The sequence below is a fragment of the Triticum urartu genome, chromosome 2A (assembly GCF_056163025.1).
Source record: "Triticum urartu cultivar PI428250 chromosome 2A, HENAU_Tu73, whole genome shotgun sequence".
Classification (NCBI taxonomy): Eukaryota; Viridiplantae; Streptophyta; class Magnoliopsida; order Poales; family Poaceae; genus Triticum; species Triticum urartu.
In genome coordinates, this window is record NC_141874.1 from 301,031,919 (window position 1) to 301,045,290 (window position 13,372).

At 45.4% G+C, this 13,372-nt stretch overlaps 1 pseudogene; it reads left to right on the forward strand.

Annotated features, from left to right (window-relative positions):
* The first annotated feature begins 5,623 nt into the window (after positions 1-5,623).
* On the forward strand, positions 5,624-9,524 carry LOC147984892 (uncharacterized; annotated as a pseudogene).
* Positions 9,525-13,372: the final 3,848 nt, after the last annotated feature.

Sequence of the window (13,372 nt, forward strand, 5' to 3'; positions counted from 1 at the left end):
TTTTATAACTTAATGACCTTCCAAGAAGAACCTTAACCTCCAAGTTTCAGCTCCTAAGTCCTTCTAGATTTCTCTCAAATGGCTGCAACATTTTCTGTCTAGAAACTTGTCAGTGATCTCAAGTCACTTCTGGTGGACTTGGCAATGAATCAACACATCCATGTGACCTAGCTCTGCAAGGACTTGAGATTTGACAAGGTTTTGCAGCCCTGGTGCAGTACCTTGCATGAGTTCACGCGGTGACCGTGAGGGTTCACGGTGTCTGGCATGCGTTCGACGTGTCTCGCGCGTCGGCACCTCCTCTGCGGCGTCCGTGAGGCTGCCCCGAGCCTAGCCAGCATGTCAGTTATCTTCTGCGCCCTCGATCCATCCCTCCCGATAACTCCCTGGAGCTCCCCGATGCCGGCGACAACCGCTGCACAGTGGAGCAGAAAGCACAATGCTCCCGCGTGACCGAGTCGTCGCTCTCCTTCATCCTGTGCTTGGCTCTACCTCTCCATTGTGCCTGCTCGATCACCAGTGAACCCTCCCATCACTCTGAGCCCCTTTCATCGCTGCTCGCTGCTCCAGAACTCTCTCTGGCGATCTCGATCCCTCCCTCGCTCTCTCGTACAAATAGGACCCCTCTCGAGCCACTCCATCCATCCCAAACTACTCTGCGGCAAGGCTGGGCTGGCCTCTGGCCGCCATTCTTCACCGGAGCTTGTCGCAGATCGCCCTCGGTGTTCCACTCCCTCTGGCACTCTTCGACCCCTAGGTTCGGGCCCTCTTAAAGGAGGTAAAACCCTTCATCCTGCTTGATTGTATTCGAAGAGTATAGGGGTTACAAGAGTTGATCTACCTCGAGATCGTAATACCTAAACCCTAGCCGTCTAGGCTATGATTGTTCTGATAGCCTCTACAGACTAAACCCTTTGGTTTATATACACTAGAGGGGCCTAGGGTTGTACAGAGTCGGTTTGTAGAGGAAGGAAACATTACACCCAGACACCAGACTTGCTGTTCTACGCACATAGGAGTCCTACCCGGAAATAGGAGATAGCCTTCTGCTTTATCTTCACAGCCCATCAGCCTGGCCCATATCGAATAGACCGAACACCCAAGGACCCCCTAGTCCAGGACTCCCTCAGTAGCCCCTAAACTAGTCTTTGATGATGATGTGTACAAATTATCTTCGAGATTGCAAGGAGGGTTCATTCTCCTGAATACTTTAAGTTAGCTTCCTGCACAAAGGAAATTGTGTTCGGCTCCGCATAATCAATACAATCCTTAGCCACGAAGGAAAAATGTAAAAATAGGAACAGTGTCTTTTACTGACAACTTTTTTGGCAAAGTGTCACACTTCACTCTTTAACATTTCGAACCGTTTTGACACCTCCCGCTTCGTGTTTCGAGGTCTAGCCTCCATTGGCACCTCTCGTCAAAATAGAGATCATGCCCGCCCATTACAGGATTCTTATCGATATGGTTTGGGTAATCCAACCGCACCTTACGCACGACCTCGTTGGGAACAGGCGAGGTTTATGGCTTGAGAGGGGGACGTTTGGTATTTTCACCGTCTATAAAAGGGTAAAGACCTGATGCGGAGCATCCTATGGACATCACCATGTCAAGAGTCTGTTCAGCGAGTGACACGTGCGACATCTACTTCACATACACAAAGGTGAATCATCTCCTTTACACGTGCTCATTTGACCCCTTCAAGGATGGTATACTACTTGACACTGCAGTCGTGTGCATACATAGGTATTGTCGGAGCACCACGGACGACGAGGAGGAATGAGAGCACAAGTGTACAACTACACCATCCTTGAGGGAAGCATGGAAGCGAAGACGGAAGAAGATGGAGCTGCTGAAGCTACAGCGGCCGGACATCCAGGCCAAAGACCGGACATCCGGCGCCTGTGCAGCTGCCCAGATGCTGCACCAACAGATGACCAAGAGCTTCAGTGGCCGGACATCCGGCGGCCAACCGGCCCGTGCCACGTTCCAGGAATGGCATGTTCCAGGCTGGACATCCGGCCCGTGCCACGTACACCCGACCTCCTGGGAAGGGCCAGAAATTCGGCCCCTAGCCCGGATATCCGATGCCTACCTACGCGCAGAATCGGGCCAGAGGCCCATGTATCCCTTTTCCCCACTTACCCCTTCGTGGCTTAGACTATATATAGACATCCCCCTCCTCCTAGTTAGGGTTAGCATAGGTTTACCTCATTTGAGATTGAGCTTTGCTCATCCATACGGATCTACTCCATGGAGAGAGACCGCGACCTCTATGGAGAAGATCCACATTGGATTCAAGACCCTTTCATGGGATGACCCCTCAATACCTCTTAAGGGAGATGAACTAGTTGCCATTTGTATCATCCTTTGTTGGATTTGGATCGCGTATCTCTTTGTGTTTCGAGGATCTAGCACATGTATAATCGAATCTTGTTTGTTTGAGTGTTTCTCTCATTTTCTTCTTCGTGTTTTCCCCTCGTGATCATCGCGGGATTCGCTCCAATCGTGAAAGGTTGGGCATCTAGGGTTCTACCCTACATCATCTTGGATTAGAGCAAGGTTGATCACGAATTTGGAGACCCTACCCCCTTCTTTTCTAGCCGTGTTTTGTTGATTTTGTCCCAATTTCGAAAATTCCCACCAAAAATAGCCCCCAAATTTTTTATGTGATCTGTTGGTTTGTTGATGTTTTGTTGAATTTGATCCATGGATTTGCTTGGTTTCGTGTGGATCTAGCATCTTCTCAAGTTTCCCCACTTTCCATCCACGAAATCTCTCGAATTTTGCCACCAAAAACATCAATTTCCATCACCAACATTGAGTTCCTCGAGTTCATCCTTGGATTTGGAGCCCGGACATCGGGCCCGTGGCCCCGGACATCTATCCCCCCCCCCAGGACATCCGGCCCGTGGCCCAGACATCCGGCTCCTGGAGCACATTTTCACGCAATGTTCTGGACTTCAGGTCCCGGATTTCCAGCCCAAGACCCGGATGTCCGACCCTTGGGATTTCAGCCTCCTGTTTCACTGTTTTGACCATAACTAATTCATTCGGAGTCTGATTTTGACGTTCTTTAGCTCATTTTGAAGCTATTGACATCACCCATCCAACAAAAATACTACCAAAATCATTTGAAACCATCAAAAAATTTTAAGTTTGGCATCTTAGCCTAGGGCTTCCACCATATCATCCGCGTAACCACAACCGACATCCGCACACTAACCAATTGTGTTCCCCATAGCATTAGTGGTTGCTTTAGTAGCAATTCTATTCTCCTAAGGTGTTTTGGCTACATAGGGATGGTTGCTTCTTCATCAACCACCACCATAACTTCCGCATAGGCTTGACACCATAAACTTCCGCCACACCAACTTAACCCAGTTTTGTTTGTGTTGTGAATTTTGTCTCCTAAGGTGTTTTGGCTACTTAGGGACTGTGCCTTCAAATCTGACACCGTGTATAGCCCATCATACCCTTCCACCAACTTAACCCATTTTGACTGGGTTCCCACCAATACTTCCGCAACCACCACCGATTTTCCGCCCCCACAATTTTGACATTTGACGTACGAGATTTTGAGTTTGCGGTTTTTTCTGTTTCCTAAGATGTTTCGGCTAATTAGGAACGGTTCGACATAAAGAACACCGTCACTCATCATCGCCACGAGGTCGTCAATGACATTGACCACTTCATCATAACCAGTCCTTATATACACATGCCAAAACATTGATGGTAACCTCGACGACAGCATTGTATATTCCTCTTGCAATTGCACCGATAACCCCTAGCCCATCTTGCATCACTTGCCTATCGACACTAGCCATTGAGTATTGCCGGCAATATTACTCGTGCACATTAGTGATCATTGGTCTAGACCTTCCATTACATATATACATATCATCTTGGTATCATAATACCATCTCTTGTGTCACAAGATTGTTCTCGCATATACACAATTGCTATCTTGGTTTGTGCATTTCGCAAAGTGGTCAACGAAAAAAAGAATAAGCTTTTAAGAAAAAGAGAGTGAGCAAAGAGCTTGTAAGCAATAGCCAAAGCATCATACCACATTGCATATAAGGTTTTCATATCCGATCATCTTGGATCATCGTGTACGACACACCGGGAACCATACATCATAGCATACTTGGGATAGAATGTTTATCCATTTTGCATCTTATAGGTTGTGCACAAGTGTCATATCCGTCTATTGAGCAATCGTGCTAGCGTCTCTCTGGATTTGTGCAACACGAGTGTTTTTCGTGGATTCCACATTTTGTGTTCATTCCTTGGTTGCACGACCCCATTTATCTATCCGTGTGTGTGTTTCCGTGTGCCATTCTTTTCTATTGGTCTTCTTGTTTGACTTGCAAATTTGTGAATCTCTTTCAACATTATTGACTCTTCTAACATTTTGCATCAAACTTTTGTGCCACTATCCTCACCGAGCTACTCCATAAGCCTAACTTCTGTAGGTGTGAGAATTGACAAGATCCGGTACCAATTGTGTTATTTTCTTGATACATTATTGAGTGATCATTGATCCATCTTGAACATTCGTTAAGGTACATTTGGTCTAGTCCTTCTCTTTCTCCCACTCACATTTGCTCGAGTCTTGTGATGGATAGGCAAGGCATTTCACCTTCGGTCTACACCAACAACGACGAGTTTGATACCACGAAAAACTCCACCGACAACAAGTTGGATGCTAAAATGGAAGAGATCAAGGCCCTCATGAACTCCTACAGGCGATCGAGAAGACGCCCAAATGCACACACTTACGAGCTACCATCTTTGGCAAGGTCACATCGGCATCGACACAACCACCGACAAGAACGTGAAGGTCAAGAGCTCAACACCAACAACCGCTCAATGACTTCACCATCTCCCGTGGCATCTTCGCCAAGCAACTTCGAGGCATCTTCACATACGAACATACGGCATCTTCACCAACAAGCACCTCAAGATTACTCTCAAGAGAAGGTCCCCAAGCTTATGTCCACGACTTCCACGAGCTACTACAACCTCGACACCGACCACAAGATTCCTTTATATGAGACTCAAGAACCCGAGGAGTATCTCGAGTGGGAGCGCCTCATGGACGACTTTGGAGAGCTATGACATGAGTGACACAAAGAGAGATTTGCGACGAGAGTTTGTGCCTCCAACCTACACGGAACAACTTCTACGCCAATTGGAGAACAACACCCAAGGATTCAAGTCCATCCACGCGTACTTCGACTAGATGAAGCATGCCTTGCGATGAACCGGCGTGGACGACCCCATTTCAATGAAGTTCCACTTCATGATGGGATTGCACAACGACATCTCCAAGACTATCTTCCTCAAGAACTACAAGTCCCTCGACGACAACTACATTGGTGCTCTCAAGGCGGAACAAGAACTCATGAAGGCTACGGCTTCTCCACCCCAAGCACACTTCTCGAAGACCAAGCTCCAAGATGACGGGCATGAGGCTAGTACCACGGTGAAGTCTAAGCCCGATGAGCTCCAAGAGTAAGCTCCCAAGTCCGACTCCACCGCCATCCCTCTTTGTGGCATTGATGATGCCGAGTCTACTTTGACTCTTTTTCAAGATGGTGCGGTGACGACTACGACTATGGAGCCAATCAAGGAACAAGCTTTGGAGGCGAGGGACACGGTGACGAGCAAGGATGATTCTTCCATCTTAGGAGGCGAGAGTGATTATGTTCCATATTTGGCCTTCATCCATGGTGATGGTGACGAGATGATCGAGCATGGGATTTTCCCTTCGGTCATGGAGGAGACTAATGATGTGCCATCTTCGGCCTTCATCCATGGCGACAACAAAAAGATGGTTGGGCATGGGATATTCCCTTCGACCACGGTAACTTATGATGACTTGAGTGACTTTAGCCACCTTATTGAGAGTGAGAGTGACTTCACCACTAGCCCCATATAAGATGTGTTGCCCCAATTCCCGTGTGAGGAGAGCTACAACCCCCACCACTTGAGTGAGATGAGTGACTCAACCGTTGTGAGTTAGAGTGCACCTATTTTGAGGGAGTGAGTGAACCACCACATAGAGAGAGTGAGGTAGTTGATATGGCATGTGAGGCCAATTCAATTTCTAACAACTTAGCCTCTACCTTTATTGTGTCTTCTCCTTTGGTGCTAGGTCCCATATATGATGACGCGTCGATACTCGATGACTTCGTCCTTCCTTTGGACACGACGATGGCCATGGTGCAATATGATGCACCCCCCACATTATTCCATCAAGATGAAGATGACCACCATTTGGTTTTTGCCACCTCACCTACACCACTTGAGTGCAATGAACATGGTAACATAGGTGAAGGTGATGCTCTTGTCCCACTACTGGACATTCTTGACATTGATTGCTTGCATGATGTTGATCAACCTATTTCCATGCTTCATGCTAATGCGACTTCCTCATGTGATGATTTATTGCCCATTTACAATGAGTATGATGATTCTCATGTAGAGTCTATTAGTTGTGTCATGCCATGTTAAATAGGATTTCTTGTGACAATTCTTAAGGTCACATCATGTTCGACAACCCGCTTGACTTGTCATATGCTATGCATGAGATCAACCATATGTCATATTTGCAATCTCATAGTAGTGACTATGCATATGCCATTAAAATTAACCCAACTTGCACTTATGGCATATATGACAAGCCCATGGTTATTGGCATTTGTTTTTCTTGTGATGATATTGATATGCTCCCTTTGCATCATTCATCTCATATGCCATGCCATGACCACCTAGCTGTAGATATGCATTGTTTTGGGTGTTTCTCATATTCTCCATATGATGTTTCCAATATTGCTCATGAGGAGACCCCCATAGTTTCCTCATACATGTTAGGAAATTTCAATACATCCCATCCATTGCAAGATCCCAATACTTGTGTGCACAATCTGCTTCCCATGAATAAACATGCTATTGCACTAGTAGAAAAACGACCTTACGTGAGACACATTAGTCCAGATTCGATTTAGGCCTGGTACTAATGGTACCATTAGTCCCGGTTCAAACGGCTATGCATTAGTCCCGGTTTGTGTTGAACCTTTAGTACCGGTTCGTGCCATGAACCGGTACTAAAGGGGTGGTGGCAGGCTCGCGCCAGGCGGAGGCCCCACGAGCCCCTTTAGTACCAGTTTGTGTCACAAACCGGGACTAAAGGGCTAACCTATAGTTCCGGTTTGTGAAAAAAAATGGTACTAAATGGGTCTAACCTTTAGTCCCGGTTGGAGACACAAACCAGGAGTAAAGGGAAATTTTCAAACTCTACCTCCCCTTGTATCGCCTTTTCTGTTTTGAAAAAACCCAAAAGAAAATGATAAAAACTTCAAAAATTAAAATCCTTCGAGATGTAGTTATGTTACTACATCTAGTAGTTAGGTAAATTTTAAAACATAAGTTTCGACATGTTTTGCAAAAAAAAGTGTGATAAAAAAGTAAAACGACTATATCTTTTGCATACAATGTCGGAAAAAACGTATAATATATGAAAATGTTCAACACGGAAATCCGCATCCGATTTTGACGCCATAGGCCGTTTTTCTAATTTCCTCAAATTCTAAAAGGAAAAAAGATATGCTCAAATTTCAGTTTTTTTGAATTTTGGATAAATGTGGTCAAACTGTGGTCAAACTACTTATTCATGAAATATTAGTGTTACTAAATAATTATTCAATAATAATAGTGTTTCTAAATAATTATTTCAGGTTTTTTGAATTTTGGTCAAATCTGGTCAAACTATGGTCAAACTATGGTCAATCTACTTATTCAAGAAATATTAGTACTAAATAATTATTGTTTTTTAGAATAATAGTTTCAAACTCAAATTGTGAAACGTGTCACTTCATGATCAAGCTAAACTCCTGAGGGTTAACAGGATTAACAGCTTACTATTGTCTGGAAAACAACAAGTGTAGACTTGGAAACTAGGGGAAGTGAACTCAGAAGTTAAGCGTGATCAGGCTGGAGTAGTGAGAGGATGGGTGACCGGCCGGGAAGTTAGATGATTTGGAATGAGTGATGTACAATTGACCAGTTATGAGGGGTGATTAGAGACTAAATCGTAAATAATTCTAAAAATTGAAAATGGGGAAAAATAAAAAAATTCCTTTAGTCCCGGTTGGTGTTACCAACCGGGACTAAAGGTCCCCCAGACGATGGTGCGAGCTCGTGCCACATGGTGGCCCTTTGGCCCCGGTTCGTGTTGAACTGGGACTAAAGGGGGGGGCTTTAGTCCCCACCCTTTAGTGCCGGTTCCAGAACCGAGACTAAAGGTCCGTACGAACTGGTACAAAAGGTCATTTTTCTACTAGTGTTGGTGTGACATATACTTGCATTCTCAATTTGTGTCCCCATCGTGTTATACACAATAACTATTCTTTCATGAAGGATGACATGTTCTTATACCATGCATCAAATTTCTTTGAGCGATGCTTATCTTGTGCTAACTCTCACGTACACATACACATCATGATGGATGATGTGTAGATTTACCACGGACACAATTTCTTTGTTTTGTGTCTCTTTTGTGTAGGTACCCATGAATACTTGTCAACCTCGCAATCCCATTAGTTGACAACACGAGCTCTAGAGAGCAATGTTAACTTGGGATATCATTGATTGTCTTTCCCACCGCTCTCTTCGCACAAAGAGTTCGCACATTTCTTCTACACGGCCCTCACTTGGCTATGGGTTATTGTCCAATACATATTCTATGCCCATCTTACCATGTTCACTTTGCTTGAGATTCCCATTCCTATGCTTTTGCCATGCATTTGTGAACCCTGCTTTGGATTACACATGATGATTGATTCTTGTACTTGTATGTGTATTTGCAAGTTTGGTGGAGATATTGCTTATTATTGCCATGTTCCACCTATGACCCATTCCTACGATGGTACTATGATCTTGCTTTGTGTTCGTCCCTGCAATATGTCATGTGCATTGCCTATGCCTATTATTTTCTCACATGACATTATTGCTATGATTTACTCTAGTATGTTGCATCATCGCACTACTAACTTGCACAACTTGATTACTATGATTGCTTATGTTGCATCACCAATGATTCATACTTTCTCATTTCATGTGGTTGATGACAACCATCTACATGCTTTGCACATGATTGTTATTGCTTCTTGCCATATGTCTCCATATGTTTCCTCTCTCATGATAGATGATTTGACATGTATTGAGTGCAACAATGTTTCTAGTCTTGCTAATGAGATTGCCCCCATAGCATTCTCACATATTTTTTTTGGAGATTTTGACATATTTCTTGTGAAGCATGCTTGTCTTACCTCTTTGCACCATATAACTAGTGCCATGAATACTGCCATTGTTGCATGATATTATCATGCACTTGTGTTTCTAATGGTTATGTGCAAGAGAAGTGAACCGACATGATGGATGATGTGTTTATCTACCATGCGCATACATTCTTTGTTTTGTTCTGTGCATGTGTAGGATACTTGGACATCATCTGAACTTCCACGTCACGTGAGTTGACAATCCGAGCACCTGAGAGTGAACCACCTTCTACCACAACGATTCTACATCGCACTTACTTGTACTTTGGCATTGTGAAGGACGCACAAGGACATGCTTTCAAAGTGATGTCCTTCTCTTTTGAGAACCCCCAAACCATGAGCATGAATGTTATGGATCATACTATTTTTGTTGCTTCCCCATGAGACTTGTTGGTCATCTTAGACCACTTGATTTCACACATGTTAGAGATCTTGCTTCGACTTGCCATTCTCACATTTTCATTCCTCATGACATATATAGCTTGTGTGTTGCATCCAATTCTTGGATTACTTGCTCCTATCATATGTTTGGTTGCAACAATGTCATTTCTTCACATATGCCTTGTCCCATTGCTTGTCACATGATTGACTTGATTGCCTCACACATGATGAACAATTGCCCTTTCTATTGTGTTGAGTGCCACACTATCTTCACTACACCCTACGCATGTATTGCTTGGATTGTCTTGCACTTGACCATGTCTTTAGAAATCTCATATTCTTTGGTGTTGTGAATGATTCTTATGCCTACCATCGACCATTTGTCGAGCTCTTTATGAATAATTGCTATGACCTTGAGGTAGATGCTTATTCTCTTGTCACACATACTTGTATCACTACCTCACATTTACATGCTTGTTTCCATGATGACCTTGATTTTTCTCAATTGATACGCTTACATGCCATGTCACAATCCTTTGTCACACCATATGCTTTGCTTGATGACGACACTTGTTGGGTGAATCACCTCTTGAATGCTTGGTTTTACACTAATGGCAACCACATTTGTTTTTGCAAGTGTTTGTTGTTATTTCTTCTTTTGAAGGAATCACAAGACGGTGCGACATTGGAGAGTGCCCATTTCGAGCTTCAAGATGATGAGTACTTGGTGAACGTCCACTTCTACATGGCAAAGCCATCCCTTTCCCATGGTGATTTGGTTTTCGATCCGAGGTCGGATCTTTCCCAAGGGGGGAGATGATGCGGAGTATCCTATGGACATCACCATGTCAAGAGTCTGTTCGGTGAGTGACACATGCGACATCTACTTCACATACACAAAGGTGAATCATCTCCTTTACACGTGCTCACTTGACCCCTTCAAGGATGGTATACTACTTGACACTCCACTCGTGTGCATACATAGGTATTGTCGAAGCATGACGGATGACGAGGAGGAGTGTGTGCACAAGTGTACAACTACACCATCCGCGAGGGAAGCGTTGAAGCAAAGACGGAAGAAGATAGAGCTGCTGAAGCTACAGCGGCCGGACATCCGGCGCATGTGCAGTCGTTGTAACGCCCCGGATGTAACTTTCCCAATTTGTACTCCAACTCTTGCCGTTTCCGGCGTTAAGTTATTTTATTTTCTCGGGATCGGGTTTTTGTCTCCGTGTGTTGTTGTCGTTGTCATGCATCTCATACCATGTCATCATGTGCATTGCTTTTGCATACGTGTTCATCTCATGCATTCGAGCGTTTTCCCCGTTGTCCGTTTTGCATTCCGGCGCTTCGTTCTCGTCCGGTGGTCATTTCTACCTTTCTTTCATGTGTGGGGATTAAACATTTCCGGATTGGACCGAGACATGCCAAGCGGCCTTGGTTTACTACCGGTAGACCGCCTGTCATGTTTCGTATCATTTGGGCTTCGTTTGATACTCCAACGGTTAACCGAGGGACCGAAAAGGCCTCATGTGTGTTGAAGCCCAACACCCCTCCAATTTGGCCCAAAACCCACCTAAACCTTCTCCATCATCTAGAGCGTTCGATCACGATCGCGTGACCGAAAACCGCACCTCATTTGGACTCTCCTAGCTCCCTCTATGCCTATATAAAGGCCTCTCCCCGAAATCCGGATCCCCCTCGTTCTAAACCCTAAAAAATCTACCGCGCCGCGGCGGACACGTCCGTGCCGGCCGGACAAGCAGCCGCTGCCGCCCGCGGCGAACCAGGGCACGCCACATGGCGGCTCCTGCCCGCGCCGCCGCCGAGGCCCGCCGGCCCTCTCCCCGCACCAACCGGGCCACGCCCCGCGCCCGCTAGTGCCGCCGCCTCCTTCGGCGCTGGTCGCCCGACGCCGCCGCATCCTCTCCCCGCACCGGCCGGAGCCGCGCCACGCCGCCTCGCCGACCGCCACCACATCGCCGTCTTCCGCCGCGGCCGAGCCCCGCCTCCGCCGTCCACCTCGTCGCCGATGGAAGTCCGGCCACCGCCCCGCTCCGGCCACTTCTTCCTCGCCCGCCGCCGCCGTCTACAGGGATCCCGGCGAGTCTCCGGCGAGATCCGCCGCCGCCTCGGGAAGCGTGCGATCCAGATCTGAGTTTTATCTCCTCGGGTTGACTTTTTCTCCCAAAACCCTAATCCATATGCCCATGTTCATCGTGCCGTATCTCCGCATCCGTAGCTCCGTTTTTGGCATATAGCATATCAAAATGTTCATCTCAGAGAGTACATCATTTCATTCCAATGCATCATTTTCATTTGAGTTCATCTTGACGCCCAAAATGCTGTTAGAAGAGGGCTACTTGAGATAATTGTCTGATCTGCTACTCCATTTAGATATTTGTCATTTTTGCCATGATTATTGTGTGCATGATATGCCCATGGGTTCTACATATGTTTTATTAAGGGTTTTGTCATCTTTCTAGAGGTGAAACCCATGTATTTTTGTGATGTGTGTGTTGACTAGTACAAGCTTGCCAAGTGGTGCACTTGATAATGCTGATTTCAGGGACTTAGCATTTCCACTAAGTCCTTGATCTAATTATCTCATGTTGTCATATGTTCATGTTGTTTCCTAGCGATCCGTGCCTCTTTTGAGGATGATCAGTAAGGATGTTTTGTTAATATTGTGGTGCTCTATCCATCCATGTCTTTGTTTGCAATTATGGAGCACCCTAGCTTGAGTCAATCGAGCTCTACTGTTGCTACTTTGCTATTGATCTTGCCATGTCTAGCTTGAATTTTGTGTGTTCTTGATAGATGTATGCTTATCTTATCATGACTTGCTCCGTATTGAGTGCATCGAGCTCGTAAACATGCCTACTTGAGATCTGTTTTCAGCATGCTCCAGTTTTCACTAAGTCTGTGATCTGATTATGTTTTTGCCATGTTCACATGCTTGTAATTGTATTTTCTGATCCCTTTTGGCTCAAGGTCACTAAGGGACTTTTGTTAAGCTCTTTGAGTAGCTCCATGTTATGCTTTACTTTGCCATGTTCAGGTCCTGTAGCATGTAGTTTTGTTGCTACGAAGTGTGCTACCTGATCTGAAATTCCAGACAAGTGTTAATTTCACTAAGTCTGAGATCTGTTTGTCATATGCATTTTTGCCATGCTTGTTTGAACCTGTTAATGGATGAATTGGCCATAGCTCAGTGCTAGACTTTTGTTAAGCATCTTGAATCCATCCCTGCCATGTATTTTGTTGCCATGTTTGGGTGCCGTAGCATGTTCATCTCGTTGCATTTAGATGGCTACTTGCTGTAAATCGCAGACCGGTGTCATATTTGAATCGCTTGCCATTTCCAAACCGTAACTCCGTTTCCGACGTTCTTTATATCGTTTTCAAGCGCTTTCATATCATATTTCCAGTGGCACACTTGGATTCCCAAGTTGAGGCCAGGATCATGCGTTCCTTGTCCAATCTTGCATATGCATCCCGCATCGCATCCTACATAGCATATCATCATTGCATCATATTGTTTGATCCTTGCACGTGGTTGATTGTGTCCTTGTTGTTTTTTTGTCTTGTTTGGGTAGAGCCGGGAGACGAGTTCGCTAACGAGGAGCCCATTGAGTTTGCTT